Raw genomic sequence first — 12,126 nt, 5'->3', positions numbered from 1 at the left:
ATTTGCCTTTATCTCTTTAACTATGATAAATGTGATTTCTGAGCATTTATTTAGGGAGTGAAGTTAACCTTATGAATAACAGCATACTTCTGTACACAGTATGAGTTGTATTGGTTTGCTCTAGAGTGTTAGTATCTGAAAATGATGAAAAAGAGACCTATTACATACTTATTGTTAGCACTGACTGATGGACTGAGTAGGGCATGAACACACTTTTGCTGCAATGAGACTTTAAGTATAGATTTTAAATTTATTGATGCCCTGAATACTAGAAGATTTTATATACTGCAATGCCATCTCAATCATGAATGTGTGGTATGTGGGCCATGTGAGATGATTTTATAGATAGCACATCTAAGAACATTTTTACTTAAGTAGGTATTTATTTGAATGTATATAAATGTGTCTGTCCTTTCTATTTAAAGAAAATGATATGTGTTGAGTATTTATGTCAAGTAAAGCCATGACGCTATTTTCTAAAAAATCAAATATATTTAAGTAAAAATGAAATGAAATATAATAAAATGATTATTTTAGGTGTTAAATGGATATGGCAAAAATTGTCGAAGTGGTTTAAATTAATTAAACATTTAAAATATGTTTTATTTCTAATTTTTTCCTTAATTTGATTCCCAATTCTAGTATTAATTATAACCCTTTACTTTTCTAAAATATGTTTACAAAAGGCATTAAGTTAATGTCAGCAATTAAATGTATTTATTTTAGAATTTAAAGGTATTTATTTTAGTTGTGCAAATAATTTTTCTAAATTATTCACAAACTACTTTCTCCTATATAAAGGTTCTAAATCCAAATTTCTCCACATCTTGTGATATGTGTTTTAAAATACAATTAAGATAATCTATTTTCAACCTTTGCTTCATATAATAGTTTTGAAATACATATTTTTTAATTGGGTCAATAAAATAGTTGATCAACAATCACTTTTATAATCACTGTTTTTGTATGCATATTTTAAAATTTTAGTATATAGATGTTTATATTAAAAATGGTTTTAGCATATTTATATAAAGGATTTTTATACGTGTTATACAGTTAGTTGTTAGTGGTTACATAATAACCGAAACTAGTATCTGACACTTTGTTCAGTATTTGTGATATAACAGAAAATACTGATGTTGTGTAAATTGTCCGTGTTCAGTATAAAACAGAACTAAGTCACAGTGCTTTTGAAGATGAACAAAAATGCTATTTCATTATGAAATATTTTGCACACCTCCAAATTATATTAGAATTTTCCCACTCCACCCTTAGGGCCTCTATATTATCTGAATCCTCCCCAGATCATCAGCAATGAAAATGGATAATGTTTTATTCTGTACTCTGCCTCATTTAGTGTTAGTTACTACTGCTATTGCCTCTGTCTATATCTTACCATGTGATTGACACCAAAAGCAATCTTAGGATGGAGAAGCAGAGTCTTCTTATTTAGGCGCACCCTGGAATGCATTATAATTACATACTCAAGGGAACTTATGCAAAACACAATTTTACATTTACATTATGGGCTCTGCCTGCAGGCAATGACAGTAAAGAGTAATGAGATGAAGCCAAAGATTTCTGCAAACTCTTCTCTGCAAAAAAATGGGAGGAGGAGGCTCAAGGGAAAGAAATCCTGTAAAAGTTGCATGTCATAAATAAAATACTTAATTTGAAAGGAATATGAGAAAGAAGACTGTTTTAGTTAGGGAACAGGTTAAGCTGATATAACAAAAAGACCAAGAATACAATAGCTCGAAGGAAAAAAAAAAAAAAAAAGAATTTTATTCTCTCACATATCGGTCCAGAGGAAGGCAGGGGATTCAGGGCAAGCAGGAGACTCTGCTTCCCAAGGGTACAGTAAGGAACCCAGGTTTTCTATGTGGGGCTCTTTGAACCCCTCAAGAGCTTCCTCTTGACTACATATTAAAAACTGGCTCACCAGCACTGTGTCTACCCAAAACTAAGGAAAGGAGAAAAAAGAGAGCAGGGAGCAAGACTGGGATATTGCATATATCAGTTCCCCTTACATTGCATTGTCAAGAACCCAGCCTTACATATCCACACAGAAAACTTGGAAAATATAGTGTCTTGCTGGGCAAACACTCAGCAAGAACTTGAGAAGCTTTACTATTAAAGGAAAACAGGGAAAGTATATTAGAGAAAGACTAGAAGTCTCTGCCTTTGGCCTTGAGCCGCCAAGGATCCACATGCACCATCTTCCCATACAAAGAACACAGCAGGTTCTCTCCTAAAAATGCAATTAAAGCTTATCCAGTTATTGTTCCCAGATCAAAATCTGAGATCTTTATTTCTCTCCACCTGTTCTAAAACTAGCTCTTCAGAAATTAGTGGTTTATTATCTAATATACAAGTTACTTACAATCCCATATATCTCAATGCAAAATGGTGGAGTAGGATAAAGAAATGGAATAAACACTACAATTCTGGAAAGAAAGACTAGGAAACATAGTAATCACTATGACATTGTTTGGCAGGAATTCAAAAGGCTTCCTTCCCAAGAATAAAGTAAATTCCTTGGTTAGGCTCTGGTTCTGATCTCTGGAAGGAACTCCTTTATCTACTGTGCCCCACCCCCATGGCCAGTGGGTTTACCCCTTGTGAGTCATTTTTGCCCATTATCCATTTTCTACTGTGGTGTCACCTTATATCAGTCTGGGTCTAATCAGAAGAGAAACCACAGAGTAATTTGAACAAGGAAAGTTTACTATAAATTACTAACTATAACAGGGATTTGTAATCACGAGAATTTGGCTAATAAGAATAAAAGAGAACTAAATAATAGGAATTGTTTATATAAGGAGCAGTCACTATCCTTAGGGCTGAGATAGAACTCCAAGGAAGAAGCCCCCAGGGACTGAAATGTAGACCTCAGTGGAGAGACCATGGCTCATTGAATGTCAGAGAAGCCACTGCAGGGTTGACTCAGTGAAATTTACCAGAAATCCACCCTCTAGGGTGCTAAAAATAGCTGTTCATGAGGTGGTGTCTTGCTATAGGAACATCACTATGAACCTGCCTGAGGAAGCTGCTGCCTCTCAGTACTGCTGATTGCCATACTCCGTAGGAACCAAGCAATGGAGAAGCCACACGTGCTACAAGAGCCTGCCAGTTGAGCACACCAAAGCTGGAAAGAAAACCCTTTCCTTCTGCAATCTCTTTCCAGCACCTTCTATTGACAGAGTTTAACACTGTACCAACTGGCAGGAGAAAAATATTTAAAGGGTAACCTCCATTTCTGCAGTGCAGGCCATAAAAGATGAATTTATTAGAGTGGGGAGGCATAAGATGGTAAGTGGCACACATCTGAAGTGAGTGGTTGGGAGTTACCCTGTTGGTGACTGCATGGCTTTTGCAGTATGCTTTCTGCTGGTACAGTTTCCAGTTGGAGACTGCTGGGTCAGGCACCATGTTTGTGATTTCCTTGGCAAACAATGTTCCCCCAAATTTAGTAGGCTCCTCGTCTCCTTGTTTCCACTCATGTCCATGTTAAAGAGGCTTCAGTCAAAGATCACATGTTGTTACAGTTCTTAAGTTTTCAGACTCTATTTTCTGGTTGTTACATTCAGTATACCCAGCTCTCCCTTAATTTAGAGTGGCTACCTCAAGGCCACCTAAAAAAAGAAGACTTAGGTGAGAATGGAATGCCCTCAGTCTATTGTTGTAGGGCTGGCTCCCACTTTCTGGCTGGGAACATATATAGGAGGCTCTTGCCTGAGGGACAATGTTGTCTCCTGTGGTTTGGGAGAAACAGAAAAAGTTGGCTTTGCCAAACCTGAAAGCCCCCTAATACTGTCAAATTAGAAAAATATGAATTTATACTATATATAAGAAAGCCTCCATTTTAACTATATTCCCTTTCACTTCTGCTTGCAAAGTGACTAATTCTTATCTGACAATCACTGTCAAACCTGCCACATCTGTTTCTTTACTAACTACTTTCCAATCAATCAGTCATTACCTCATATTGTAAGTTTATGTTATAGCAGCACCTCATTTCAGGTAATAATGTCTGCATTAGTTTGTTATACACTGTAATAAATAACAGCGATTCAAACAATAAGTAAGTGTGTATTTCTCTCACATAATAGTCTAGATGTAGGCAGACTGCCTCCAGGAGGTGTACTGGTCCCCTCTGATATACCAAGAGACTAGCCGACCACTTGGGAGACAAGCTGATTGCCTTGACTCAGACTTTAACTCTTAACGGAGCAACAATATGTCCTCAAGCAGACACCTTCCTCAGATAGGAGTTTGCTGTCTCTGCCCACAGTTTCACCATGTCAAGTCTTACAGAACATCAGATTCAGCATCATACCTCATTCATTACTCAAACCAAGAGACTTACTTTACAGCAAAGAAGTTAGGACCACTGATACATTGTCCAATGGTCTTAAATACTACACCTCACTGAGAAATCTAATCATGATGGTAAAAATAAACATAATAACCTGTTTAAGGCCCAGATAAGTTCCAGCTCAAGGCACAACCCTTGATGGGTTGGGATACTCCAACATGAAGCATGTGTGCTAAATCAATGGCTAATATATGGTGCTGTAACTCTGAAACTAGAATACACATTGCTCAGAACATGAGGTGAAAGTAGGATTTCACCAAGAAATCCTCAGAACATGAGGTGAAAGCAAGATTTTATCAAAGGGTGAAAGTAGGACTGACCCCTCAAACCATTACTCCCTGTGACCCATTTGCAGAATTTGCGCTTTTGACTTTGAAACTTTATGTCAGCCATATTTGAGGTCCTGGTCTGGAAGTGGGGTGGGATGAGAAATGCTTCTATCAGGACACAAGGGTTACAGTGAACTTGATGCTACAGTTACCACCTAGTAACCTGGCTCCTTAATGCTGGGAACAAATTGGCCAAAAAAGAAAGTTATTGTAATGCTGAATGTAATTCTGATCACCACGAGCTATGGTAGCTGGTGTACAACGAGGAGAGTGAAGAGAATATATTGAGTGCAGGGGATTCACAAGGCTGTTACTTTGTGCCTTTATGCCCACTGATCAGGACAAATGGGCAATCATAGCAACTGCAGGCCAAGTAGGATATGGCAAGTAAGGGGTCTCTCAGGGATGAGGACCTGGATGATTCCATCAAGCAAGCAACCAAGATCAGCTGAGATGCTAGCTGAGAGAGAGGGAGATCTAGAGATTTTAAAAACATGGCAGAGGAAGGAAATGTTGAATGTCAATGACAGAGGTAGGATTAGCTGCAGTAATAGGAACATAATATTAATATTATGCGCTTCTTAATATTAAGTGCTTGCCAAGATTGTGGCCAGCCACAACTCGAAGGGAACTCTGTAAATGAATGCAGGATACGAGCAGATCTGAGTGGTGGAAGCAGAAAGTGTGCTGTGTTAAACACCATTGTGCACCATTTTAAATCTCCATGATCACACCCCTTATTCCAGCCCCTTCTTAGGCAACGTGTTCTAGACGAAATGACCAGGCTTTACACTGCACCCAGACAATGCCTAACCTTGGATTTGTGCTGTGTATCTCTCTGCTCAAGGAAACTCAAAAGATACAAATGTATGTGTGCAATCCAAAGTGTGGGGTAGTTAGCACCGGGGAACCATTTTCACCAGTAGGGAGATGAGAACCAATGGAAAAAATGATATCCCCTTTTCAGCCCTAGGTAGTTCTGGCTACCTATAAGGGTTGTCAGAGGGTTTCATTGGATGGAACACCAGACAACTATAGCAGTGACTGTAACTTGATAACTTTTCCTATTTCACATTCCTTCTCCCTTATTCCTGCTCCTGTGATAAGTTCTAAACTACTTCCATGTAGGTATTTGACTCAGATTTGATTATCAAGGCAAACTTATTTAAGGTAGGAGGCTCTGCTCCAAAAGGTCATCTAGGAATCAAGGTTCCTTTCACCCTGTTGTTCTCCCAACCTCCCAAGTTCCTCCCAAGTTCCTCTCTGCTCCTCTGCATAGTTAAAGCCAACTCCCTAGCACCAGGTCCATATTTCAAAAAACAGTGAAAAAGAAATCGAGGAAGACAAGAACATTACTTCAAATGAAGTGACCTGGAAGTTGCATTTTTTTTTTTTTTTTTTTGAGAGAGGGTCTTGCTCTGTCACCCATGCTGGAGTGCAGTGGCATGAACAGGGCTCACTCCAGGTTCAACCTCCCCAGGCTCAAGCAATCCTCCCACCTCAGCCTCCCAAGCAGCTGGGACCACAGGCACACACCACCACACTTAGCTAACTATTTTTTGTAGAGATGGAGTCTTGCCATGTTGCCCATGCTGGTCTCAAACTCCTGAGCTCAAGCCAGTCCTCCCACATCGGCCTCCCCAAGTGCTGGGATTACAGGCATGAGCCACACCGCACACATCCCTAATCACTTTTTTAAAATTCGCTTTAGCAACAAGTCACATAGCCACTCTACTGCAAAGGAACCTGTAGTCTAGCTGGATAGCCCTGTGCCCAGGTAAACCTTTGTTGATCCTGTTCCTAAATGAAGAATGGGAGAAGTGGATATTGACAGCAGTCTGTGCCACAAAAACATATAGAAAATGTAGTAGTATATATTGAAGAATTTTCAAAACATGTTCCCTCTACCAACGAGTAATAACCGCTAGGTATCTGGTCATGTAAGTATGCCTCAACATTTTATCTGACACTAATTCTGCCATTTTCAACCAACGCACTCTGTATCTGCCATCTGTGTTTCATTTTCCTTGTATATCCACACCTGTTTTGCCTATTCACTTGAGAACGTTGATTTTTATTAATTATGATGGCTTTATGTATTAAAATTAATAATGCTACTTCTCACATTTACTTCACATTTTCGTTAGTGTATTTTAATTTTGGTTCTGGTATTTTTAAATTATTTTGGGGCTTAATATACAATGATGGCTGTTTGAGGCCTATTCATTTTGTCCCATTGATTTATCTTGATTATTGCCAGGGCATTCCATTTTATTAGTGTAGCTTCAGAAAACATTCAATAGCTAGTCTAGTCCTTATGTTATTTAACATCGACTCATCTTCTCACCTGTTTGTTCTTCCAGAGAGATACTAGAATTATTTTTTTCCAAGACCAAAAGTAAATTCCACTGACTTTTTATTGTAGCAATGTTAGCAGAATAACATAGTATGGGAAGGCTGACATAGTACTGTTTTCTCACACACAAAAAAAAACCTGGCTAGAATGCATAAACTCTATTTATGCACCTTTTTTGAATTTCATTAAAAGTTTATGAAAAAGTGAAGTATAAATTTTTTACCTTTCACTCTGCATATGTCTCAAGATTTTCTTCTAGGTGTTTTATAACTTAATATTTTGCAGTCTTTTTGTTTTATTGAGCAACTTATATTTGTTAGTATCAAGGAAAACATTGGTTTTTACATTTAATTTTTGTGTTAAATTACCTCACTGTGGTCTCTATCAGTATTAATTTTTCTAATAATTCTTTGGGTTTTCAAAGACAATATTTTTGGATGTTAGCAATAATTATGCCAATTATTTCTGCATTCTATTTAATTGAGTTTCTTAACACTAGCAAAGCAGAGCTAACTCACGGTGGGGACAACAGCTATTTTAGTATATACTATTACTATTATTTCTGTTATTTGCATTTTTTTATGTAGTTCTTTTGCATCTGTCATAAGTGAGATGACCATTATATTTTTGCTTATTTCTCAGATTTTAATGCTAATTTAAGGAAATGCATTAGGAAGTTTTTACTTTTTCAAGAGTTTATAACATCATTTGAATTGGCTCATACTTCAGAAATTTAAAATAATTAAATACCCCAGATTCTCTAGGCCTAATGTCTTCGATAGAATCATTTAATTACATCTTAAAATATTTTTTGGTAACTCACTTAACAGTTTCCATGTTTTCTGAATCATTTTGGTAAATAATTTCTCCAGAAATCAGTGATTATATAAAGATGATTGTATATTTTTTAGCATTTAAAAAAAAAACTACAGGTTTAAAATCAAATACCAAAAAATAAAGTACAGAAGAAAAAATGACTGAAAATTTCACTACACAGGTAACACTGCAACAGACCTTTTTGCATGTATTTCTCCCAGTCTTTCTTGTGAGAATATTTTATGTAATTCTCTCCCTAGTTTTCATAAAAATTATGCTCATTTTAAAGTATTTTTTTCTGATCGTAACAGGAATGTGATTATTCTATAACATTTGGGAAAGGTATAAACTCAAAATACTAAAACTCCAAATTTTTCTGTTCAGTGATAACTAATGTTAATATTTTGTTGCTATTTCCTTGGATTTTGTTAGCATAGTTATCAAAATGTATAAGCTGGACTGAAAGGCAATACAGCAGTTAAGAGAACTTGTGCTAGAGCCAAACTACCTAGATTTAAATCCTGGTTCCTCTGTTTTATCAGCTTTGTGAACTTGGTCCGCTACATCTCTCTCTGCCTCAGTTTCCTTATCTGTAAAATGGGAATAATTATCATAGCAATTACCTCAGACTGGAGTTAGGATTAAATGAATACTCAATGCTTGACAAAATTGTTAGCTACCATTATCATCTTTAAATAGTTAACAAGGACATTCACAAGTCCTACAGGAAGGATGGAGGGCTGAGTAAATCGTAACAAAATTACTCAGGCCACTCAATAAGATTTTTTAAGGTTATAAAAAAAACCATTCTCCAGGTTTTCACCCAATAAAATTACCTTCATGTTCTCTAATGCAGTTCTGCAGCAGGGCAGATTTATTCGTCTATTACTACTTTGTTTCTGCTAAGGAACTAAACCAGTAGGGACAGCAGTGATTCAGAGGAGGCGGCGGCATAATTAGCTGGGTTTTCCTTAGCAGTATCCACTATTACTGTCAATAGGGATCAAACCATGGTCTCCTCTCACTGTATTGTGGCAGAATTTAGGGTTCTTGTTAGCAACAAACACGGTTTCTTAATCCCATCTAACTACCACCTCCTTTTCTAATCCATACACTATTAAATGATTCTGGACCAAGCACTTCCAGTGCTTTCTTATTGCCTTCTGTCTCTAATCTCCTGTACACAGTTACAATGAATTTCAGCCCACATATTCAGGGCAAGGGTAATGGCTTTTTTTTTTCTATGCTGGTCTTTGGACATCAGGCCATGAATGTCACTGCTATGTTGTCTCTTGTTCAAACTGGAGGACTTTTCAAGCATGACTTTCAGGCATATAGAGATCCTTATGCAATCATTTAAATTTACTGTATTGTTTATGCACATGTTTTTCATTTTCCAGTAAGGGAAACAGTTGAAATCCAAAAGCCAAGCAAATTCCTTGTTTTTCTTCCTTTTATGAGACTGAATAAGAACTGAAAAAATGGAAGAAAGGACATGAGGTAAAGGGAGGTATCTGGGGAAAATCTTCAGGTAATATTTAAAAATATATTGCTACATACACATCCTTACTGTTCTTTGGGCATGGATTCATGAGATTAAAAAATATTTGAAAGACCTTTATTTAATGCTCAAACTAATATGGCTTCAAGATAAGTACCTTACAAATTCCTTTTAATTTGAGGTGACTAGGAAATAAGAGACACTGTTATGAATATAGACCAATAAATAGGCAGTTAAGTTTAGGGGGCAGTAACTTAATAAATCTGCTAGAAAATAATTTGGCCTTGAGCAATTGTTTCAAAGTATGCCATTATTTAAAATAATTACTTTTGCCCCTGAGTTTTCCATATGAATGTAAAACATCCAACTGAAACTCAAAATGTATTCTGACTACCTAGATAGGTCTACAAATTCTTAAAGTGTTGTAAGAATAGATAGGGTTAATAATTACTAAATTCTTAACCATGTACATATTATTTAGAGATACAAATATGGGGGGGAGGGGAAAAAATGGAAGCAAGCAAACATGCATTATTGCAATTCCAACAATTCCTCAAAAAATAAAAACCCCAAAACTACTAAAGATCTATGAAGAGTGAAGCTGTGATGTCATCAAACAACTTTTCTAAAATATTATTTGTTGTATTCCCTGTGATTGTGTACAGTGATCAAATTTGCCAGATAATTGCTTAACTCCACTTCAGTTTCCCTTTGTAAACAAAGTCATTGAGTCAACATAAAAGACTCAAACAGTTTCAAAAGTGGAACATTTTGAAAGCATTTTGTTTGCTAATACAAATATACCTTATGGTTAACTATTTAGTAGAAATTGATTTCCTCAAACTTGGTCCAATTATTTGATGAGTCTAAGACAGAACAGCGTCAGTAGCACTTAGGCTGTTACAACATGGTTAATGTGTAAAAACCAATCATTAATCTCATAATTTTCTTCAGCATCTTTGTAGCATGTGCTCTGTGCTTAGCATTGTATTTTTTTAAAAGTGGGCAAAGGTCATGGCTAACTCATTCTCAACAATAGGCATTATATAACATGCCTGCTTAATTGCTGCAATGTAACCTCATTGAATTATCAAACTTTAACACTTTATTGGTAGTCTTTTTTCATTTTAAGGCTCATCACTACTTCCATATCCTAGATCCTATCATTATCCAGAATCAGATGTGTTTTAAGAAACCTATAATTTAAAATTGAATTACATGACTGCTAAATGGATTGTTGTCCCTAATTTTTTAATAAACCAAATCAATACAAAGCAATAACCCTATACAAAATATGAAAATTACTTTTAGATGACATCCTTTTGGAGACAGACCTCTGATTAAAATATTAGACTTTAAATATCAGCAGGATTACATGTCTTTAAAATGAATAAAATGTATTTAGGGTCTTTGATATTCCAATATTCCATCATCATTTTAAGAAGGCACAGTACTTTACAGCAGTGAGATGCCTCAACTCCTATATAAACAAGAAAACCAATAATTTATTCTGATAGTAATATTAATCAACCAAGACTGAATGGCTTCACTTGGTACTAAACTGTACATTCCATTTTGGGGTGGAAAAAATATTAAATATTGGATTCGTCATACTAAGGATCGTTCTGTGACAAAATTGCTTTTTAAAAAAAAACAACCTAATTACTGTATTTATGTATGCTACACTAGATGCAGTAACAAGACTCTTCTAATTACCTACCTGTCATAATGTGTATCAAGCACACACAGTACTGCAGCAGTTATTTCCCCCTCTGAACTCACTTTCTGAGTATTGGTTAACACTTCATTTTATGAATTCTCACTGTGCAGACATGAGACTCATCTGAAAATCACCTGCAATCTTCTTGAGGACACATATGCTTTGTTACAGGGTCATGCATGTTTATTTTCATAGACATCCATCAGTTCACTCTGCAGCTTACTTCCCAAAGAGTGATCTGGTGAAGAACATAACAGCCAAAAAGTGAAAAAGACAGATTGCGGTCCTGAGGTAGGACTCATTTCTAATTTCCTAAATTATAAAGACAAAAACAAACAAAACCTAATTTGAGATCTGTTCTGAACTCTTTTATCACACTATGACCGACCAACAAAGTTCCCGGAGCTGACCAGAACCACTATCCCACCCCAGCCAACCATTCATTGCCACCGTTACATATTATTATGGATGTGCAAATAACCTTTTCTTTTCTTTATATCCACTGCCTCATTCCCCGCTACACACACACTATTGTCTTTATACTCTCCACCAAAGCAAGCATAACCTTCAGCCTCTACCTCTAAACAAAATTTGGCATCAGGAGACTGAGAAATTTAAGAATGGCATGAAAATGTCTACTGCAGTACATCAAAGAACAGTTGAATTGTAACATGATGTTTAGGAGAAATCTCCAATCCATTCAACAGCTATCTATTGAATGCCTACTTTGCAGTCATTTTGGGGAATACAAAGTAAGATTTGTTCCTTGTTCAAGGAGCAGAGGTTTAATAGAAGCTCTTACTGCTGGGCCAGAGTATCAAGGGCCAGGACTTCCCACTGACTAGGGGCAAACCACCAGTTGTCTACATTTCCAATCACTAAAAATAACCAGGGCTTGCATGTTATAAAATTTAAGTAAAACTGACTTGAATACAAACTACTTAAAATTTTTCTGTGCTTAATTTTAATTAAAAATGTTCTTATTTCTGTCTCCTCCTTTTTGTCTTTTGCTTTGTGGGCTGTTTT

The sequence above is a fragment of the Pan paniscus genome, chromosome 14 (genome assembly GCF_029289425.2).
Source record: "Pan paniscus chromosome 14, NHGRI_mPanPan1-v2.0_pri, whole genome shotgun sequence".
Taxonomy (NCBI): Eukaryota; Metazoa; Chordata; class Mammalia; order Primates; family Hominidae; genus Pan; species Pan paniscus.
This window is presented reverse-complemented; position numbering follows the sequence as displayed.